This window comes from Gracilinanus agilis, chromosome 3 (genome assembly GCF_016433145.1).
Source record: "Gracilinanus agilis isolate LMUSP501 chromosome 3, AgileGrace, whole genome shotgun sequence".
Classification (NCBI taxonomy): domain Eukaryota; kingdom Metazoa; phylum Chordata; class Mammalia; order Didelphimorphia; family Didelphidae; genus Gracilinanus; species Gracilinanus agilis.
Window position 1 is genome coordinate 92,613,611 of NC_058132.1, and position 11,031 is coordinate 92,624,641.

The following is an 11,031-nucleotide window of genomic DNA, read 5'->3' on the forward strand; positions in this document are numbered from 1 at the left end:
ACTGAGATAAGGACCATTGACTGGAGCAGGTTCTTAGCCTAGAAATTAGAAAAAAAAATTGAGAACTATTTCAATATAATTGTTTTCCTTTATAAAGTGTGTGCTTGATTTTATGGATATTAAAATATGTTTTGAGGAGAGGTCCACACGACATGGGCATTGTGCAGAGATGGCAGGGACCCTGCACCCCTTAACTCAGGCAGGCTGTGAACAGGGAAATTCCCTTCTCCCTTCCGGTCCTTGTGAGTCCCAAGGCAAAGATCAGTATCCTTGGCTGTCCTTTAGGTTGAGATAGACAAAAGACATACCTCTGGGCCACACCTTGATAGCCTAAGCCCTGAGGATCCTAGACAGACCCTCCCCACCCACCTAATTCCTGAGTGCAAGAAATCACATCCACACTCTTGAGAAGGCTACAAAAACCCCTGAACTGGGGCATCTGGGGAGCAACCGCCGACAGTTGCTCCACTGGTGCTGCCATGCCATGTTGTGGAGGGCAACCCCTCAGGGTTGTTTGACTCGTGCTGTCTTGCTGGCCATTGATCCTATCTTATTAATAAATCTTTCTTTTTACTTTTAAGCTAAGCTTGGAGTTCTCTCATTCTTGAGAAAGGCTTCCTTCCTGAACCCAGGGGTTCACCATTTGCACCCCTTTAACACACAGGCTTTACCAGACTGCAACAGGGACCATGACACAATAAAGGTTACAAACCTTAGGGGGAAAAGTGTAACAGGGTTGTGCAGGAAAACCTCAGGCCTCTCTGGTTTCCTGTGCCTTTAAAAGGAACTTCCCTTTGGGGGGATAAATTACATTTGAGAAACAGCTGAAGAAAAAAAGGAGAAGCAATTCTAAAGGGAGAAATAATTGTCTTTAGCTAAGGCTGGGGTTAGGGTCTTATGAGCTGATTATAGAGGTTTCCATGATTTTTAATAATCTTTAAGATAGGCATATAAGAGAAAGAGTTAACAAGAAAACATGAAAATAACACTGTGAGTAGAATAAGAATGCTGGTGCTTAAAATCCACAAATAATTGACATTTTGTCCTACTATTCTAATGAGCCTACTTATCTTCTAGTCCAATTGGGTGAACTTACAATTGCATTTGGTCTATTTTGGGAGTGGCAAAGATCCATGGGGTAATTGGAATGAGAATTCCAGAGAAAATTTGCCTGTATCTCTTTGGGAAATACCTAGGGTTCAGGGATCCCCAGAGAATGTTGGCATCCCTCGTGTAGAAAGGGACACTTTTTGTATAGACCCCAGCTGGATGGCCCCATGCCTAGGTTGAGCAAAATACTGAAAGGCATCTGGTAATACTCAACAAGCAGACATATTTCATAAATATTGTGAAATGTTCCTTATTTTGTTGAATCTACAAAACTTTTGTGTTTGAGGATAACAGTGATTTTTATTTGTTCATATAGGATTGCATATGATCATGTAACGTTGCTTTGAGACTTTTGTATGGTAAAGAGGAAGCAGAGAACACATAGGACTATTCTGAAGTGGAGAGTGGGGCTGCATTTGAAATGTATCCCTGCCTATTTACTTGGGATGGCAATTATTTTATTGGGGATTTAATTCTGAATTGAAATTTTTTATTTAATTAATTAATTTAGAAAAATTTTCTATGGTTATGTGATTCATGTTCTTTCCCTCCCCTCCTCCCACCCCCTCCCATAGTCAATGAGCAATTCCACTGGGTTTTACAAGTGTCATTGATCAAGACCTATTTCCACTGGGCTCTAGAGTGATTGTTTAGAACAGTGATTCACAAAGTGGGCGCTACTGCCCCCTGGTGGGTGCTGCAGCGATCCAGGGGAAGCAATGATGGCCACACTTTTTTTTGTATTACATTCTATTCTGAGTTCAATAAATAGTTTCATAATTTCCAAGGGGCGCTAAGTAATATTTTTTCTGGAAAGAGGGCGGTAGGCCAAAAAAGTTTGGGAACCACTGGTTTAGAGTTTACATCCTCCAATCATATCCCCATTGACCCACGTGATCAAGCAGTTGTTTTTCTTCTTTGTTTCTATTCTCACAGTTCTTTCTCTGGATGTGGATAGTGTTCTTTCTCATAAGTCCCTCAGAATTGTCCTGGGTCATTGCATTGCTGCTAGTAGAAAAGTCTGTTACCTTTGATTTTACCACAGTGTATTAGTCTCTGTGTACAATGTTCTCCTGGTTCTGCTCCTTTCACTCTGCATCAGTTCCTGGAAGTCGTTCCAGTTCACATGGAATTCCTCTAGTTCATTATTCCTTTTAGCACAATAGTATTGATGGCAATTATTTTAGAGGAGAAAAGAGAGAAGTTTACTATATATTTCCAGATCACTCTGGGTTGATGCACCTATGTAGAAGGCAGCAGGGATCTGCTTCTGGGATAAGACATTCTGTAACACCTCTGTCATGGTAGCATCAGCCTCTTTCCATTGGCTGTGTGGACAGAATATGCTGTGTTTTAAAACTATCAGTCTGGGACAATCTTTTTTCTTTCTGGCAGGAGTATGATCCTAAAGTCCGGAAATTTATCATGGACTGAGTGGTATATGTGTGAATGGCTAACCACTACTTATTGGCCCGATGGCTTTGAGAATTGGGTTTGAGGTTTATGTCTGTTGTGTTGATATTTTTCAGTTCTAGAGAGAGGCAATGGAGTCCTCAGGTCCAGGAATTTGTGTCATAGGGAACTTGGAGGAAGGATCCCAGGTCGGACATTTCTGTCAGCTGATCAGGGAAGCCCTGACAACTTAGGGGGCTGACACAAAAGCCCAAGGGAGATTAATACTTGAACTTGGTGGGATTAGGATCCAGATGAATTGAGTCAAATTGTGAACCTAAGCATCCAGAGAATGAGGTGGTATGAAGGGAGATTATGCCTCTCCAGTTCTCGGGGAGAATGTATATTTGTTCTGATTACACCTTTGTAATAAATATTCCTTTATAAAAGCTAATCTGGCTGATGAGTGGTCAAATGGAATTGGGGTTCAGGGGACACCTAAGGGGGAGACACAATTGATGGGGGCTTAAGCCAATGATAGAACCCCCAAATTCCATGAAAAGTATCTTAGAACCCTGGGGAAGATAGAAATAGAACATATCTGTCCTTCAGACAGATAGTCACTGTTACATATCAATAATGTTTTAAAAATAAATGAAATCAAGATATTTTCTGTGGTAAAAGTTTTGTGGGCCAGGAAAAAATTGCTAGAAGCTCTAATTCTGGGTCAAGGGGCCAGGAGAGCAGTGGGCCATTCCTGTGGCCATGTAATATCTTTCATGAAGATTTGCCACCACCTTGAGGACTTTTATGATATGCTACCAAAAGCCATTGAAAACCAGTTGCGACCCTTGGCATATATGTCATGACATCTTCTCTTCTTCTTTATGAGGCTTTTGGGGAAGACTTTTGACTCATCCTGGAGCCAGATAATTGGGTTTTGGATTCACAGTTGAGTGATCATTTAGGAAGACTATCTTCATCATAGTTTCTTTTCTCTAAGCATTTTCAGGATTTTTTTTTTTTGGGTGCAGGAAGTGAATAAGGATAATGGAGGAGAGAGAGACAAGTTCATATAAAGGTTTAAAATGTGGTCCAAGGCTAGACATATAAAGCAACACGTATGATAATATGATGAGTGGTTGAGAGAAGACAGAGAGATCACTCAGGTCTGGGGGGGAATCAGGACTTAGCAAGCTCCTTTTGACATTCCTTTCAGTGGGAAAAATCCAAGGGGCCAGTGACTGAAGAATTAGTCTACAATTCCATTTCATTTGTTTTAAGATTAGACTTGGTGGTTTTGAGATTACCATGACAGTTTCCCCTTGTGAAAATTTAACACTATCCTCTACCTTTTTTTTTTTTTTTTGGTACCCCAAGACAACTTTTGGAATATAAAGCAAAGAAGCTTATTTTTGTATGTCTCTGAGGCAATGGGTGGACTCCTCCCTACCAATGCTGAGAGATGCTGTCCTGGTGCTATGCCTGCCATTCTAGAAATTAGACCACATGGTGAAAGGAAAATTGTTTTTTATTGCTTTTATATTATTGGTCATAAACCACGTGATCACATATAATCTTTTAGGTAGGTAATTGCAGCTATGATTTTTAGAAAACATTAGATCCAGTTAGCAAACTAACTGTGTATAAGATATCAATTATACTAATAGAATATTAAATGTGGTATTAGAAAGGATATAGTTTGGTATATTAAAATATTATAACAATGAAGTAGATTAAGAGCTTCTGATGGAGAAACAAAAACTTCAGGTCTATGTAGTTATCCAGGGAAGCTAAAACTCATGCGATAGGAAATAAGCTGTGCTCATCTGGAATGGTGAGTGCACAGCTGACCTGATGAGATCATATGAAAACAACCTCGATGTGTCCAGGTTTCTATTGATCCTGTGAAGATTTAGGCCAACTACAGGCCCCCCAGTATATTATGGCCAAGAGAGGTTACTTTGACCTCACCCCTTGCAGAGGTAGTAGGATAATTCTGGACTAGAAATTAGAGGATTAATTCAAATTTCTTATCTTAACCTTGTACTAGAATTTATCACTTCATATCAAATGTTACAAAACCTTGTTACCAAACACTGTAAAATGTTTCTTAACATACGATGTACCTTTTGCCTTGTGAATGACTTATGCTAATTAATTGTCAAAAACTTGTCAAACACTGTTGTACATCCATATGGGGTCTTTGCCACAGGCTGGGCATGGCGAGGCCTCCAGCTTTAATTTACCACAAATCAAGTTTGCATCTTCAACTCAGAAGAGATTTCTTTATTTCTTACAGTTGTGATTCCTGGCACCATGAAAATCCACATCTTGTCCAGACAGAGGCTGGAGGTCTCCAAATTGGAGTGGTTCTGGGAAGGGACATCACAGGGAGCATGAAGTGGAGTAGGAGAAGGAAGTGGATCTGTTTTACCTTGCAGAGAAAGGACATGGCTAGGAGACTAGTGGCACACCTCAGGTGTGGTTGCACAGTTGACTGGAGTGGGCCTGGGGGTTGGGGTCACTGGCTAGGAAAGTGCCAGTGCTGGTGAGCATTGGCTAGGGGACCCCTTGTGTATATATACAATGGAACTCGGGACTGCCCAGGAGAGTGTTGGAGGGAGGAGGCTTGTGAAGGGAATAGCTGGCCATAGGTGGCTCGTACCTTTCCTTTCCTTGGCCAGTTTTTTTTATTACTTAATAAATAGTTATATATTAAGATATAGTCTTCAAAAGATTTTAATCTTAACACCTTTAAGGGAGATTATAGCTTATGGAATCTATGCATAGAAACCACCATTATAAGATTAGGCCTAATGGTTTTTGAAGCCATCGTGACAGTCTCTCCTTAAGTTTATAGAACCTACTCATGGAAAAATACCAACAATAATATTTTGAAGGTTAGTACTGTTATGTCCCCCAAATAATATACTAGCTTATTTTTTTCTCTTTGATAATAAGTTCCCCCAAATCATATTTTTGTCCTGGCCCCCGATATGCAATCAGCTAGCTCCAGGGAGGTCTTATAAAATCATTGAATAAGAATCTGAGTCTCAGAAGAGCATTTTGCATTTCATTTATTTATTAATATTTTTAAACCAATTACATGTAATAACAAACTTCCACATCAGTTTTCCAGTTATATGATCCAAAATTATCTCCCTTCTTTCTTCCTTCCCCCCCTCCTAGAGCTGGCAAGTAATTCAATCTGGGTTATGCATGTATTATCGCACAAAACATATTTCCATATTATTCATTTTTATAAGTGAATAATCTTATAGAACCAAAACCCCCAAACATATACCCAAATAAACAAGTGATGAATCATATGCTTTGATCTATATTCCAACTCCAACACTTCTTTCTCTGGAGGTGGCCAGCATTTTTTGTCATAAGCCCCTCAACATTATTCTGGATCACTGTATTACTGAGAACAGCTAACTCTATCACATTTAATCATTCCACGATATTGCTATTACTACGTACAATGTTCTCCTGATTCTGCTTATTTTACTCTGCATCAGTTCATGTAGGTCTTTCCAGCTTCAGAAGAGCATTTTGGAATGTACTCTCCTCCAGCAGGGGCATACCTCCTGTTGAGTGGACTTGTGTTTCTGTGCCCCCCAATGCAGCACTGCCCTTATGTGAGTTATACTCTTGTATTAGTGGGTATACTTGAGTTGTATGTTGGGTCCCTTGTTCCTCTCTTCCCTTCCTCCTCTTCCCCATTGCTTATAATAAAGCTTGGTGCTGACCTGACTCCTATTCTTTTTGCCATTTTCAGCACCTTAACTTATCATGGGGTTGTTATTTTCTAGTGTCCCTGGCTGGCCTATAGGCCTTTCCTTAGACATAAATCAAATGTCCCAACAATGACTTAATCTATTGATAGTCACACCTATACTGGGGGAGTAGGGGACTGAGTCCAGTTGCAGAAAACAAGAGTCAGTAGGGGACTCCCCCATCCTCCCAGGAAGGACTCCTCTTTTTTTCAAAGGATTGCCTCAAAATATTATTCAATGAAATTTTATTGTCTTTGATAGGTCATAAACCATGTGGGCAGGAAAAGCCATTGTTCCAAGTTAAATTTTTTTTGATGGAAAAATGTGAATAGATATTCAACATAAATTTAGCAAACATTTTCTGTGCAATGGGGTGAAGGGAGATATTGAGACATGATATGATACTTTTCACTCTTCATTTAGTTCACATCTTAGAGGGAGTTAGATATAAATTAGAATGTAGTTAATACACACAATGTGCCTTGTTTGGTACCATCTATAGACAGAATGGATTACCAGTTAAAAAATGAGCATTAGGGGGCAGCTGGGTAGCTCAATGGAGTGAGAGTCAGGCCTAGAGACAGGAGGTCCTAGGTTCAAACCTGGCCTCAACCACTTCCCAGCTGTGTGACCCTGGGCAAGTCACTTGACCCCCATTGCCCACCCTTACCAATCTTCCACCTATGAGACAATACACCGAAGTTAAGGGTTTAAAAAAAAAAATGAGCATTAGTTTCTTGAAGATCTAGGTTCAAACCATGCCTCTTATATTGTGTTCATTGTGTGACCATATGCAAATTACTTAACCTTCCTGAGTTTTAGGTATTCTATTCTGTACAATGGAGGTAAAAATATTCATTACAAGGTTGTCATGAGGCTAAAATGGGATACAGTGTATAAAATGTCACATGTCAGCATCAAGGTGCTATGCAAATGTTAGTTACTATTATCAGAGGAGGGAAAAGGATCATCCCTAGATGGAGAATCAGGGTTGCCAAAAAAAATTTCTTTTTAAATCCTTACCTTCCATCTTGGAGTCAATGCTGAGTATTGGCTCCAAGGCAGAAGAGTGGTAAGGGCTAGGCAATGAGGGTCAAGTGACTTGCCCAGGGTCACACAGCTGGGAAGTGTCTGAGGTCAAATTTGAACCCAGGACCTCCCGTCTCTAGGTAATATAGTTTTAAAGGCACAAAATTTCTAATTACACACTATTGACATTTAATTTGATTAACTTAACCCATCTGCTTCTCAGTTAACATACATCTTTTTTTTTTTTACTTTTAAAATATCTATTTTTGTGTAAGCTTACGATTTGAGCAGTTATTAGTCTCTTGAGAAGTAGCAGGAGGGCAAATAGTCTGGATACACAGAACAACCAAGCTTCAGGAGAGGAGAGCTGAGGAGTTACAGAATTTTCCAGCTATTCTGTGAACAGGAGTCATTGGAAACTGTTTCGTAATTTCTAAGCATAGGAACGCAAATCCAAGTCTCTGAGCCAAAAAGAAATAGGTTTATTACAAAAGGGCTGGTCTTACAATAAACCCGGACTTGTGGTCAAGACCAAAAGACCTCGACCGCTGTAAGAGACCTTCCTATATACTCCAAAAAATATCACAACTTATATACCAAGTTAAAAATAATCCAAGACCATGTTAAAATAGAGCAGGACGTACTTCTCATTGGTAGAGGAAGTCATTTGACATTGACTTAGAAGAGCTTACAATTACGTAAAGACGCAAACGTGCACAAAGGGAAAAGCTCTCTGGGTAATACAGAAAGGAATTTTGGGTAATATAGTTTTAGGGGTTCAAGATATTTCTAACTATACTGCAGTAGGGATTTTTGACTCACAAAGCTAGTGGGCTATGTGTAGGTTTTCTTGTTAGCAGCTAGAAACTGCAGACCAGAGCAGAGTAGGAGCCCCAGAGTTTCTCCAGAGTAGATGGTGTAAACACAGGAAGAAAGCTCTCAGCAAGGAAGAGAAAGTTAGAACAGCTTACATTAGTCCTTTGTAACATTTGTAGCCTTTTTCCCCTCCTAGGAAGGATACATTCACAGGAACTCCCCAATATCATGATATAGAACAGGGGTTGGCAACCTTTTTGGCTGTGAGAGCCACAAACGCCACATTTTAAAAAAATGTAATTTCGTGAGAGCCGTACAGTGCTCACAGTGCGCCCTCCTGTAATAGCACCTGAAAAAAAGATTGACTTTATGGTTCCTGCAGAAAGAGTCATATCTGGCCCTCAAAAGAGCCAGATATGGCTCGAGAGCCATATGTTGCCGACCCCTGGCCTAGACCTTACCACTCTTCTGCCTTGGAGCCAATATACAATATTGACTCCAAGATGGAAGGTAAGGGTTAAAAAAAAAAAAACCAAACTACATTACCCAGGAGCCCACTGACTTCCTGTTGTTACATACTACTGTAGACAGGTTAAATTCAGTTGGTTCCCACGGCTGCTTTTCTTTGAGTGACTTTTCTAGGAGCTCTTGGTCAAGATGAATAAGTCACTTGTCTTGCTTATCCTCTTGACTGCTCATCCAGCTGCCTCTTGCTGCTAACTCCCTGGGTGGTCCCAGCCACCTGATCCTGGTCCAGCTGCCCCACCCGCCTCGAGCTTTTGGAGTCCTTGCCGTTCCTGCTATTGGTGAGTTACTGCAGTATGGGCCTGATTGCCAGAGGGTTCAAGATCCATTTAGAAGCACCTTTGTTTTTTTTCTTCAGAGGGTGAAATATAAAACACCCCTCCTCCCCAAAGTGGGTTTTCAAACCTGCTCTAGTCGCTTTTCTAGCCCCTAACCCAGTTTGGCTAACCCAGATAGGTTCTGCCTATGGGGGAGGGGACTGAGGTAGCACGTGGCCTCTATAGTTTTACCCCAAGGGGGAAGGAGAAGGATCGTTATTCTTTTAAAAAGAAAGTAGAATTGCAAGCATGGCTCACTCTGTGAAAGAGCAGTCCATTATCTATTTCAAACAGCTCCTATTTTTAGAAGGTGTTTTCTTCCTACCATTCATGAGTGTTCTGATCCTTGTGATTAGCTTGAATGATCCTGAGGTTCAGGGGAGAAATTCATCTCCTCACACCCCCTTGCCATTTTGTCTTGCCTAGTCTCTAAAATATATTCAATTTAGGATTCCTCCATACCATGTTCAGTGCGGAATTCTCCCTCACTATGGGAGATCTCAGGGATGTGATAAAAGGAATCTAAATGGATAATGATCCTGGGGAGGGGAAGAAACTTTAAAGAGTCTGGAGGTGGATTTTAAGCCTTTTCAGACTCCACTGTTTTATGGAAGTCTCTGTATCTGATTGCCTACTTTAACAATTTAATTTTGTTTTTTTAAGTTCATATGTTAATCTGATCAATATCTTTCTGTTACACTGAATTATTTCAAGCTACTGTGTTTCTGACTATTAGATAAATTCTGTTACATGATTTTATTTGTACCTCCCTATGACTGTACTAGAGCAAATATTGTAAAAGTTCATAGTCAACTTACACAAACCCTTTCACGAGATCACATATTCCCTTAGCCTTTTGTTCCTTTTTTTCTTTGTTAATTGTCATATATATGATAATGGATGGACTCCATCAAACTGGTGGAAAAAACAAAAAAAAATATCTCAATTGATTTTAAGGAGTCTTCAGAAGCGATTTTTAGATATCTAGTAGCATCCCTGCTTTTGAGTTGTCTATAACAAGAGATAAGGGTCCATTTGTAGTTGAAGAGAAGTACACTGGCACTATTTTATTTCCCCACTTCTGCATTTATTAAAAATGTGATGGATGAGACATCTGAAGTTATTTTCACTATTTATTCCTCAGCTTCACTTGAAATGGATGGGACATATTGAAGACAGGTCTGTAAACTGTTACAGTCTCATATCAGAGGGAGCTTTGCCCAAGAGGCTTATTAACCCTGTAATGGGTTATAATCTCATCCAGGAAGTATGAAGGATTTTTTCCTGTGAAGACTCATAGCTTCAAAATGGGTTTTTATATTTATAACTCTACAGATTATTCTACTCTTATGACAGAAGGATCTAAATTCTTGGTGACATTTTAGACCCAAAAGGTTTTCATCAGAAGTACAGAGGTTTGTGTTTTTTCTTGTCTCCTCTGCCAAATTTTGGGATTGTGGCAGTAATAGACTTTGTTAAAAAATATCTTTGCCAAGGTTGAAAGATTGTCTAGATCTATATAACTTGTGATATGTATCTATTAGCTTCTAAGTTAAAAAAAAAAGAAGAAATGGCACACAACAACTCATTTAAATACTATATGATAGTGGGTTTGTTTGCTATTGTCATTAAATGTTTTATTATAATTTTGGTGAATTTTGGTACTTCTTTGAATGTGCATCACCTCTTGTACTACTGTTTTATAAAATTGTTATTTTGTGAAAATTATTTGCACTCACACAGTGGATCATAGCTAAATGAAAAAGGAAATGGACCTCATTTTTGAGTTAGAAACCTTTATATTCTACCTTTCCTTGGGAAAACACAGTATGTCACTGATTTTTAACTATATATTTTTTGATTCTTAAAACATTTTTTATTATTCCTTTCTCTTGTATGTGCAATACAGTATTTGAGTTTCTTTTTTCTTTCATTTCTGTACTTGAAACACATTATTAATACTAATCTTTTTTTGATTTTGTAGGAAAATAAGTTTAAAACATATTTGTTCTAATATTAATGCATACCCAAAAGCTTTAGACTATGGAAACCTGCCA